The sequence below is a fragment of the Athene noctua genome, chromosome 6 (assembly GCF_965140245.1).
Source record: "Athene noctua chromosome 6, bAthNoc1.hap1.1, whole genome shotgun sequence".
Classification (NCBI taxonomy): domain Eukaryota; kingdom Metazoa; phylum Chordata; class Aves; order Strigiformes; family Strigidae; genus Athene; species Athene noctua.
This window is the reverse complement of record NC_134042.1, coordinates 7,940,500-7,951,854: the sequence shown is the minus strand read 5'-3', so window position 1 is coordinate 7,951,854 and position 11,355 is coordinate 7,940,500. Positions and strand designations below refer to the sequence as shown.

Sequence of the window (11,355 nt, the reverse complement as noted above, 5' to 3'; positions counted from 1 at the left end):
AGAAATTACAGCATCTGCCTGAACTGGGAAATGAGGTTTCCTATTCTTCTTGGTTCTTTCCAGGAATTAGCAAGGATGTAGTAAAGGCAGAGGAAGTAGCTTTACTTCAAAGTTAGGAAGTTTTCCCCAGATTAGCAACTTGAACAGCAATTAAACAAACACCCTCTCCCTCCACCTCTACCTGTCGAGCCTTGGGACTGTACCCCTCTTTTCCACAGACAGGTGGATGGGGCTGAGCAGAGCTCGGACACCAGCACCCAGCATGGGAAGGAAGCCAAGCCCAACTTAATCTTATGCCCTGCCATTCCCAGAAATAGCAGGCTCTCCAGCAGTTTGCTCCATAGCTGAAGCCAGACGCTGCTAGAAGCCAAGAGCTAGAGCTTGCCTACCCAGCAGAGCGTAGGAGGACGAGCACTCCCCTGTGCTTCTCAGGCTAAGCCTTGGAGGAGCTCGGACACCCTGCCAAGCTAGCTGAGGGCTCACCAGAGCACTGAAGTCCCACATTGCTGAGGGAACAGCCACTGGAGAATGCAAGTGTCTTCTGGCACCAGGATTCTCCCCAAGATCTCTTCTCCTAGGGTCCATCCACATGATCTTAAGTGGCAGAAAGGAAGAAGGAAAAAAAAAAACAAAAACAAACACAACCAACAAAACCCACCACAAAGCAAACAGAAAAAAGACCTCTGGCTTGTGACTGAATGACTGTGAAGCTTTAGAATTAAGCCAGCTTTCTCAAAGGACAGAAGAGACAGGCTATTAGTCTGCTTTAATCATATCACATGCTTTGTACCAGATCCTTTGCTGATAGCAAGGCCCTGATCTCAAGATGCAGAGGTTTTAACCCTTTAGCCCCACAGATCAAGCAGAGCTGGAACACTTCTGCGGACCCAGCATGACCAGAAAAATCACAGAAGTCCTACTGGCACAGGAGAGAGTTTCAGCTCACAAAAAGATGCGTCTTTTGGCCTGTTTACAGAAACAGTCCCTTTACTATTTGTGATAGTCAGGAATCTTGTTTTTGCCAAACATACCATTTGCTAATAGCAGCACCCTCACCATTTACCAGCTGTCTGTATGCCTGTGGCTACTGAACCACTCCTGTTCCCCTGCCAGTATGTTGGCACCGTTACGTGTGATTCTAGAGCATAAGACCACGGACCAGCAGCTGTAATCATCATCCCTCTTCAAGAAGGTCTGCCCTACCATAACAAAGGGCCCTCTACTCGACAATCTGAAGGACCCCATTGCAGGGCTGCCAGTACCCAGAGTAAGTACAGGATTCCTGCAAGATTCTCACACAAAGTGTCTCACGGTCTCTCCCAGACGCACATATCTGGGAGGACAAGGAAAGCAACTCAGCAAACCTGTTTGCTGCAAGTAGACAATGGCAGCTGAGCCAGGAGTATCCGAACTCAACGGACTCAATGGTACTGAGCCATTCACACAACAGTGGTGCGGCAGCCACAAAAGATCACTGCCAGCCCCAACCTCTGCTCGAGGAAGAGCTTTCCTTCCCATCCCAGGGTCACAAGGCCCCACGCCCCACTGCAGCCTGATCTGTCTGCTGGTGAGGTGGCACTGTCACAGATGGTCTGAGGATGAACATTTCACAACATCCTGAGTTTCACGCCACAGATACCGCTTGACATTACCAGCGGGCATGAATGAAAAGACAAAGCCAGAGAACTATAAAAAGCTTCAGAGGAAGGGAGTCTGTCTCAAGCAGCCCTTCTTTCCAAAATAATGATTTAGAGAGGGCAGGGGCGACAAGAAAAGCACTGAAGTACGAGAGTTTACAGCACAGATGTTTTCAGTCATTCCAAGATATCAACCACACTTCCCCCCTCCAATATCAATATGAATAATATCAATAGTTTCACATTTGTAACTGGCAGCACCTGGCCACAACAGCCTTGCTGGTCTGACCATTCTGAGGATGCAGCTCAGAAGGTATTTCATGCTTTACGCTGGAAGCACCGGTCCCCACAGGGGCTGCTCTCTGAGACGTATGACAGCATTGTCTAGCACTTTTTTCTTCCACCTTCGCAGAGCAGTATCCTCACCCCAAGCTCTTCCTACAGGAGTAAGGAAGTGGAAAAGAAAGCTGCACTGTACAACAGTAAAGCACAGAGCTGTGAGGAGCAAGAATAACATAGCACAAGCTGTTACATAAGCTGCAGTGAAGCCGCTTTGTTCTGCACCTAAGCATTTTAGGAAGTGAAATGCCACAGTAAGAAATCTCAGCAGACAAACCTGGGAAACAAAGGGGGCCTCTAGAAACCACTTAGCCAGCTGGAAGAGATGCTCAAAAACTTTTCATTTCCCTTCCTGAAGATGGTCTGGGAGGCCAAGGCAGACTCCAATACATACAGGTGTTTTGCTACCCTGCTGACTGCCACATTACCAGGCAGGTAAACTCACCAGACATAACTGGAGCAACTTAATTTAAGCAATGTGAGAACACTACTCAATTACAGACCTGTCACCTGCAGTTAAGATCACACCTCCATCAAACACCATCCAAAAAAATGAAAATAATCAATCCATCCTTCCAAGCACCACATGTGTAGGTTATGGACAGGGCTGCTTCAAGCCAAGAGGAACAGACATATGGGATAAGTTCCCCAGGAATTTGGCAGTTAAAATAGACAGCAAGACTTCGAAAACCTGGGTCTGTTTTGGGAAAAGGAGGGGCCTCCTTGGAGTCTGCAGACCTACGCACAGCCGTCTGGAAAATGGGTTCAGCTGAACCTGGACCAAGGGAGGCTGGGTGGCCTTCTCTACTTTCTTGAGAGGGTCTCCTTTTCTAAATTTAGACAAACATTTCAGGAGACTGATGGAGCAATGCTAGAAGAATGAGATGGAAAAAAGGTAGTTCAGAGATATTTTGAAAAGAAAGAATTTTTATCCAGATTAACTGTTTTACAAATATCAGAGAAGCCTCAATGCAGAGATAAATGCTCCCATTTCAGAGGGGAAAAAAAAGCAGGGCTAGTTCATCTTTAATCAGTATCACAACTGAGGCTAAGATTACTTTTTAACAGGGATGCAGACACATTGTTTTCATACTTGCCTCTGTCCCACTATGTTGTTCTTTTTCCCCACAGCCTGCTCCCCAGAGACCATTTCTACTTCGCATCAGTTCTACAATTTTTAAATCAAGCCAGACTTACTAATGACATCAAATTACAGCAAGGGGTCTCACACATGCTGCCGTGGGCAGGTTATGGCTGCAACACAAAGCTCCCTGCCCACCCCTCACTAGCACGACAGCTTAAAACCCAGCCCAGCAAAGCCCCACTGCCCGCTCATCCTCTAACAGGAGGCTGCCAGCAGCACAGCCACCCACCGCCAGACACCGGGGCTCTCCACCAAGACCCTGGAGAGGGGAACAACCTTCAGACCAGCACCGCAGTGACACAGCCGCTGACCTGGCTCAGCTCACACACCACTGCATGGGCCGCTCCTCCTGACAGCAAACACCCTGCGGTGAGGGCTGTCTCTCTTCTGGGCAAACAAGGAGCGACTGTTTAGGTTCCCATGGGACAACACCAGGTGCACAGTCATCTACTTGTATACACACTGGTAGGTCTTGCTCATAGCTGACAGCTTGAGCAAGGAAGAGGTTTCCCATCTGCCTGAAGCTACACAAAGCAGGAACTTACTGTTTTACTACAGGATCAAGTCTAAACCACCGCCACGACAGCGGCAACACGATAGATTGGGAATGAATGCAGAAACACTCAAGCTCTGAGACCACCAGCAGCACTGCAGCATCAAATCAAAGGAGCCTTTGAGGTCTTGGATTCAGGCATTAAAGCAGCTTGCTGTTCCTCAAATAGCCCTCCCTTGAAATAGCCTCTTCTGCCGAGGCAGCAGCTGGTTCGATGCTGCTTCTGACGCCAAGGAATTTCCACGCAGTTTCAGCAGCAGCATTTGGTCACTTCAGTTTCATTCCAGGAAATCACGAGTCACAACACCTCCCCAAGAAACAGGGGCAGAGGAAACTCTGACCTGTTGGCTCCCCTTACATCAGGCAGGGGAACCACCAGCACCACAAGCCACTCCTTGGGAGCAGGCACAACCACTTCCATTTCAGCTGCACTCAGACAAGGCATTATCCCCCTTGGAGGGGAGGGACCGGCCAAGCCCTGAGCAGAGGGAGAAGCCACCTCCTGCAGAAAGTCCCACAGAGGGGTTGGGATTTGTTCACAAGCCTGACCTGATCCACAGGGCTTCACTCCCCATCACCACCAGCCTCCTGGGACCTCCGTTGTACCCACGGTGTCCCCCCAGCCCCGACTCCTGTGCAGCACCCCCTGGGAGGTGCAGCGAACCCTTTGGGAGCAGGAGAAGGGCTGTGCCTTTATCATGTTTCACATGACTCACCAGGGCTTCTCCACACCGCACTGGTCTAGCACTGTCCTGCACAGCAGCTGCCGAGCAGAAGTCGTCTTTAATTAAAAAAGCTTATTTTGGGAATAGGCAGATTTACTGCACAATTCTGAGGGCTCTTTAGTTATTCCATGTGCAGTGTCTCTGCAAACCTGCATTAGAAAGGGACCTGAATGCAAAGAAGAGCCCAGCAGCTTCTCAGGCTGTTGGGAAAGTACATCCAGGCAGCTGGGTTTTCTCTGGTTGGGCTTCCCCTCTCTACCCACCCAAAAAGACTTCAGACATGAGCATAATTAGAACAGCTGCCTGTCTTTTAAGCCCCAGTTCTTCAAGCATCCAGCATAGATGCTGCAAAGTAGTTCTCATCTCTCCTTGGTCAGTACAAAATTCAAGGCAGCAGCAGGGGGGAAACAGTCTTGCTAACCTGCAGGTCAGCAGCCTCCACAATCCAAGTCCAGCACAGTATTCTGGATTCTCGCTTTTGGACCAGGGAGCCTCACTCCACGATCACGAGACAGAGAAGAATGGGAGTGAGGGGACAGGACACGAAGTTTACTTAGTAAAGCACGCTGGGAAGTTGAGGACGTTCCAGCAAAGCCACTCAAGACTGACTCATCACCAGCAGCTTCAGTCCCCACTGACACACACACGGCAAACACATGACCGGCTCCACAGCGGTCAAGGGGACGCTTTGATTGCGCCACACCACCAGCACGAAACAAGCCCCGGAACCAACACACAATTATAACTGCAGTACTAGAGACGGTGTCCTATCACATCAGCCAGAGCAGCATCCTTTCATGCAAAGATACTCGACAAATTATTCAGTTACAACAAGCAGAATGGAGAGGAGCAGAGCAGACTTTACGGTGCCTTTCAAAAGCAGACGTGTTAGCTCTGGGGACCAAAGTCCAAAAATACACTTGATACTGACATCACTGAATATAGAATTTGCCTCAATTTCTGTCCACACGTATTCCAAGTAATGTTAAGCAAACCACTTGCAGGACCAAGAAGAAATCAGAAGAAAATCAGGTAGGAAGAGAATAAGACATTCCCAACACAGATATTTTTGCCTCTAAGACTGAAGCACCTAGAAACTGAAATGCCATGAAAGGTACAGACACTTCCCTGGAAAGGTCTAACTAGAGCACCAAGTCATTTTGGGCAACAGCAGAGCTCCTCCAGTTAATTTAGGCTTCACAATTCATTCCCAACTCACTGCTCATCATCTATCACAGGAGACATGCCAGCTCCAGGCATTTAGGATTTGCACATTCTTATATTATGGGATGAGGGCCGCAGGCCCTGCAGTCCTAGTCAAGTGCCAAGACATCACACCTCTCACTTGCCTCGCGTGCGGGTCCCAAAGCCCCGCACCATTGCGGCACAGGTTGCGATTTTGCAGCACCCCGACGCAGAAAACACCAACAGGCAGCTCGCTCGAACCTGTGCCAGTCCAGTACACTGGCCCAAGCAAAATCAGGGTCCTGGAGTGGGTTGCTTTTTTAAACTAGACAGACAATTTGCTGCATGAAGCTTCTCCCGTAGAGGCAGGAGGTGAGGGCATTGAGCTCCCGTGTGGCTCCTTGACCCTATCCCAGCAAGAGCACAGAAATGTCACTGATCACAGAGGCCATGGCCAAAGGGAGGTGCTGGTGGAGGATGCGGCCACATCCAGTGACTGGAACCCCTTCTCTAGGGCAGCTCTGGGAAACAGCCTCCTTCGTTCCCAACAGGTAAAACTACTTCACAGCAAGTTTGGGCCCCACTATGCAAATCCCTGTAAGCTGGTTCCTCAACCTCCCCTTTCCCAAACTGCTTCCATGGCAAAAGATGGGGAGCAGCAGCAGAAGGGACCAGGGGAAGTCCCTGACTCCAGCTGTGGGAAGGTCAGCTCAGCTGAAGGTACACAGCTGCAGCTCTGATGGCTCATCCCTTCCTCTTCTTGTGTATGAGAGACCTCCCTCTGACTGAAGCAGAATTAATTTTTACCTGCATGGAGAACTCTCCGTTATATAACTCCAAATCTCCGGGCTGCTGGATATCCTAATGCATATAGCCCGTTCCAGATGAGCATTTCACCAGTACACATGGCCATGGAATTATCATCATACTGGAAGAGATCAGTGATCTGCTTATATCCCAGCAACAATTTTGCAGTAAAGTGCTTTCATGACGCACCTGTTTGCTCAAGGCTGCACTGCAGAGAAACTAAAAGAGCAGCTCAGCAGCATCCTTAAATACCACGAGTCCTTTGCTCAAGTGCAAGGCTCCTTGTGGCACAGGAGACCTGACCCTTTCCCAGCTCCTGAGCTCCTTAAAGACAGGCAGGACACTTACCTCAGCATCAAGTTACAGAAATTAAGTACATCCACCGCACTTTGATTTGACTTGCTTTTAAATGGTGGTGTCCCAGTTCTGAAGCTCCACCAAGGAGATAAAAGAACTAGAGCAATGAGCAGCCAGACAGCCCATGCGTGTGCTTCTTCCCACAGGAGAAAGCCTGCCTTCAGCTAGTGTCCTTCCCTTTCTCCCCTGTATGTAATTTGGATGAGCACTGAACCACCCAGCTTCCCTGGCCCTGCTGTGTCTGAGAGGACACACACTTCAGTACTGAGCCAGCACTCTCTGATCCCCATGACCATCCCAACAGGCTACTGTTTTATTCCCTTTTTCTGCTGTCATCTACCAGGCAGTCTCTTTCACAGAGCTGCCCACAGTAACGCCTCATCTTTCTTCTAGAAAATTAACTCACTCTGAATCTGTCAGCGCATGCAAGTAATGTTTTAAGCTATCTATCTCCAGCATACAGTTCCTTGTGCTTCACTTAATCACCCTTCCTAGGTTCAAGCCAGCCACTAACTGCTTCAGTGTTTCAGAGCCCTGATAGTCCAGAGAGCTTTCAGCAAACAGGCTCCGCCACAGCCGACCAACCATCAAGGAACTCCTGGCTGTGCCTCCCCTATTATTCCTTTTACCACGCCAAGAGAGAGCCTGTAATTTTTAGCCTTTCCTCCATTTCATTCCCTCTTGAAGAAGCCAGGAAGAGACAGAGGTGGTTAGGTAACAATTGCAGCTCATTAAACAGCCCCTAAAGGGAAGGTGGCTCAGGCAGCCATCCCTTCACGCACATGTCATTAATCATTTGCCCGTGGAAAGCTCCAATCCCACATTCCTTCAACAGAAGTGTCAGTGCAAAAGCATTTTATTTCTTAGCCCATCAAAGCTGACAACGGTGGGACAGGGAAAAGCTCCTGGGTCCAGCTCATCCTTTGCTTTGCGTAAGAACTCCAGATCCCAGGATGTCATGATCCATGTTCAGAGACAAATGAAGGCAGGGAAGGAGAAGAATGGGATGCAGATGTGGTGCTCCTATTTTAGAGAGGGGAAGTTAAAGCACTGGAGAGTGAGGGCCAGAGATCCTGGCAGTAAGAAGTTAATTTTGATGAAGACACGTTTTTCCAAAGAGGAAACTTGAGGAAGAAGTGCAAGAGGCTCCGACCATCCCTTGTCACACAGGCCCACTGGAAGTGTCGCTACCTCCTCCAGTGTTCCAAGCCACTCAGCCGTAGCCTGAGCCCTGCTAGACCCATGCCAGCACCTCCCACTCACCAGCCAGCAGAAACAGAAAGGAGAGATCAGGAAGAAAGTTGCTGCCACGCCACAGGAGTGGCAGTAATTACCACTTCAGATAGCACAGGGCATGGTCCACTTCCCAGCAACACCCTGGCTTTCCCGTAACAGATCCTGAGGCACCGGTGCCCAAGGTCCTTGCGGCAGTGCCTCTGGCCCCTGCTGCACGCTTCCTGCTGTAACAGTGCCAGCAGGCACCGAGAACCATGGCCATGGTTTGAGTTGGAAAGCGCCCCAGGGCCTCTGGTTACCAGAGGTCTGCAAAACTCCCACCAGCACCTCTCCAATTTAAACATCTACTGGATGAATGACTACAGTTCCGGACCGTCTCCTGCTGCCTTACAGCTGTAACACAAGGACCTGGAGATACAGGAAAGGGATAAAACGTTTCCTCAACTACAGTCAGACGAGGAATTTCATACTAACTGCCCCCTGCACTTCACAGAGTTTGAAGCAGGGAGTGGCTGGGGTAGCAGAGGCAGGAAACACCCACGGAGCTATGGGAAAGCCTTGTTAGAGCATCACCTTACAGTTGTGGGTCACACTCCAACCGCCTGTCCCCCGAGAACTAAAATAGAGACAGTAACAGGAATGAAGAGTCCTGATGAGCCACATCATTAAAGCTGCTAAATCCTCTTAAGGGAGGAGTTTCCATGCATCAGGACAGAGATCACCCGCAGGGAGAGCTTTCTCCAGGCACTGAGCTTGTGTCTTGCTCTATTTCTGTCGCAAGCAGGTAAGAAGCTGAGTGATCACTGCAAGACTTCAATCAGCCACCCCTGTTGTGCTGCACAGGAACAAAGATGTTGTCCCAGCCATCCCCAGAGCTCTGGGCAAGGACAGAGAAGCCCAGGCCAAGAGGTGTTCAGGCACAGAGGGGCTCCACCAAGTGAAGCTATTTTGGAAGCAAGATCCCTCTGTGAAAGAAGTGTTAAATGAAAGGATGTTAGGAGTGAAGAGAGGCTACTCAATTCCCTGTGCCACTCCAAATCCACACGTTAGCTTGCAGGGCAGTTGGCCACTTTTCACCCATATGTGGCAGCCCAACATGGAGCAAGTGCCCGTAGATTAGTTGGGGTTTTTTTTATGGACTGCTGTAGGTGTGGGAGTTCTTGCTCCAGCCAAAGGACCAGAAACAAGCATGAATGTTAAAAACCACCCCAGTGCAGCAACCACAAAGAGGTCCTGTGGTGGGACATGGGCAGGACTGCCAACCACCCATGCAGTGACACTGCAGAACAGGTCATGGACCGTACCACCAGTGCCCTTCTCCCACACTCTTTCCTCCCACTTGGTGGGGAAGTATTTAGTAAGATCTGAGTAATGTGTCATTTTTACAGCTTGTTTGTCATAAGCTTATTTTGACATCAGCACACAATGGAGACTGCTCCTCTCACTAGACTCCTTCCTCTAGATTTTCAGAGCAGTATTTTTACACTGGAACCTCGTGGTCCATGAAAAGGATCCCAGACACATGGCCCTGCTCAACAATTCTCATGCAGTGAGCAAGCTTCACAGCAGGAGGCTCCCACCTCAAGCTTCGGAGATTTTTCCCAAGCCCAAGGTGCCTGAGAAAAAAAAGTCTTTCATGGAAAGGAAGCATCACTGATGGCATATTTCCAACAGCACTCTCCAACTGTATACCCTCACTTGCACAGAAGCACATGGGTGTTTTCAGAAGCTACACATTGAGGCCTCACTAGCACCGGGCTGGGTTACATCCCTGCGAAATCTACCGCCAGCAGCAGCACAACCATCTCCAAGAGCTGCTCTCCTCCCCAGCTGAGAACACTGCAGCGGGACACTCCATCCCTCCCTTGCACAGCTAGTAAAGTTTCAAGCTCACATCCCATGCACAAGATGGAAATGCTAGAGCTGGTCCAAGACATAGGAACACTTCATTCTGAACTAGCTTTATGGTTTACCAAAGCCAACATTTAGATTCCAGGATGGCTGGGTTTCCCCCCGCAACCCGCCCAGCTCTTTCTCTTTTTTTTTGTACTGAGCACTCCATTTTCTATTAAAGCATACACAGCAGAGCTTTCATGCTCTGGAGCAGAAACGGCGTGCCTGGCTTGGAACAAGCCCTTATCCCCGTATCAACAGATTTGTTAACAGTCACACAGCCAACATCTGCCCAGCTGTCGAAACGCGAGCACTACTCTGAACTCTTTCACTGGGATCTTAATATGGATGGGGGGAAAAAAATAAGATACAGCGGGCTGGGCCAGTACCAGATGTTTGTCTTCGAAATGGGGGTAAGATTGCTACAGAGGCATCTAACCTGCACCTTAGAAATCAATCCCGACGGCATCCCGCCGAGGACCGGAGCCCTGCCCAGCCTCCCGGCCCGCCGCTGCCTGCCCACTGCACCTGATGATTTATCTGATTTTTTTTTTTTTAGGCCATATACCAGTTACACAAGAGGCTCAAACCTCACCCACCGATTTCAGTCTGACCGGGCATACGCAGAGGCGGGTTTCCCACCCCCCCACCGCGGGGAAGGGGCTGCACTGACCGTCGCGGCCGCTGCCGCCGCGCCGGGCCCGGGGGTGCTGTTCCCCACCGGCAGCCCCCGGGGAGCCCCCGCCGCCGGGACCGGCCCCCCCACCCCGCACCGAGACCCTCCGGGCTGAGGGGAGCGGGGCGGCGGGGCCCAGCACGGGCAGTGCCGCCCCTCGCCCCCTCCCGCCGGGCGCAGGGGCACGGCGGTCGCAGGGCCCCTACCTGCTCGGCTCGGCTCCCGCTCCCCGCCGATGTGGCCGCGGCTTCCTCCAGCCGCTAAGCGAGGCGGAGCCGGCGGCTGCGCTGAGCCGGCCCCGGGGCGGGCCACCGGCCGCCCACCGCCCCTGCCCGGCCCCCGCGGGGGAGGCCGCGGAGCGGCGGCCCCTCGCCGGGCGGCCCGGCGGGGCCCAGGCCCGGCCGCCCCGGGAGCGGCTCCCCAGCGCCTCCCGGCGCTGCCCCGCGGCGGGGAGAGCCCCTCGCTCGGCCGCCGCGCCCCGTTTATACTCACCCCTCAAACCACACGGCACGTTTTTCCACTCCCCTTGGCGCTTCTAGGCCGCTGCCTGCTCCTGCGAGCGGCACGCCGTGCCTCTGCCCTGCGAAAGCGACGCCCGATGACCCGCCCAAAGATTTTTCCAATGGGCAATTTTGCTGCCCCGATGAACCCTGTAAACAACATCAGAGCCGCCGCATTGTTCCCCGTCCAAACCCCGTTAAGCCCTTTTTTTGCCCCAGCCCCGACCGTGACGTGACGGCGGCGGGTGCTCGTGTGCGGCGGCCGCCCTCGGCTCTGCTGACCGCTGTCATCGCATTGTTTGC

At 51.6% G+C, this 11,355-nt stretch overlaps 1 protein-coding gene across 2 annotated transcripts in view; it reads right to left on the bottom strand.

The window, feature by feature from the left end:
* The window catches only part of CD82 (CD82 molecule), a 43,418-nt gene extending 32,353 nt beyond the window's left edge, over positions 1–11,065 (bottom strand). The window contains exon 1 of one of the 2 annotated variants that reach the window (XM_074909406.1): positions 11,045–11,065. The gene's annotated coding sequence lies outside the window, so the exon portion shown is untranslated. Of the gene's footprint in view, positions 1–10,758; positions 10,861–11,044 lie in introns of those variants that run through there. The other variant, XM_074909405.1, reaches the window with a different exon arrangement.
* Positions 11,066–11,355: the final 290 nt, after the last annotated feature.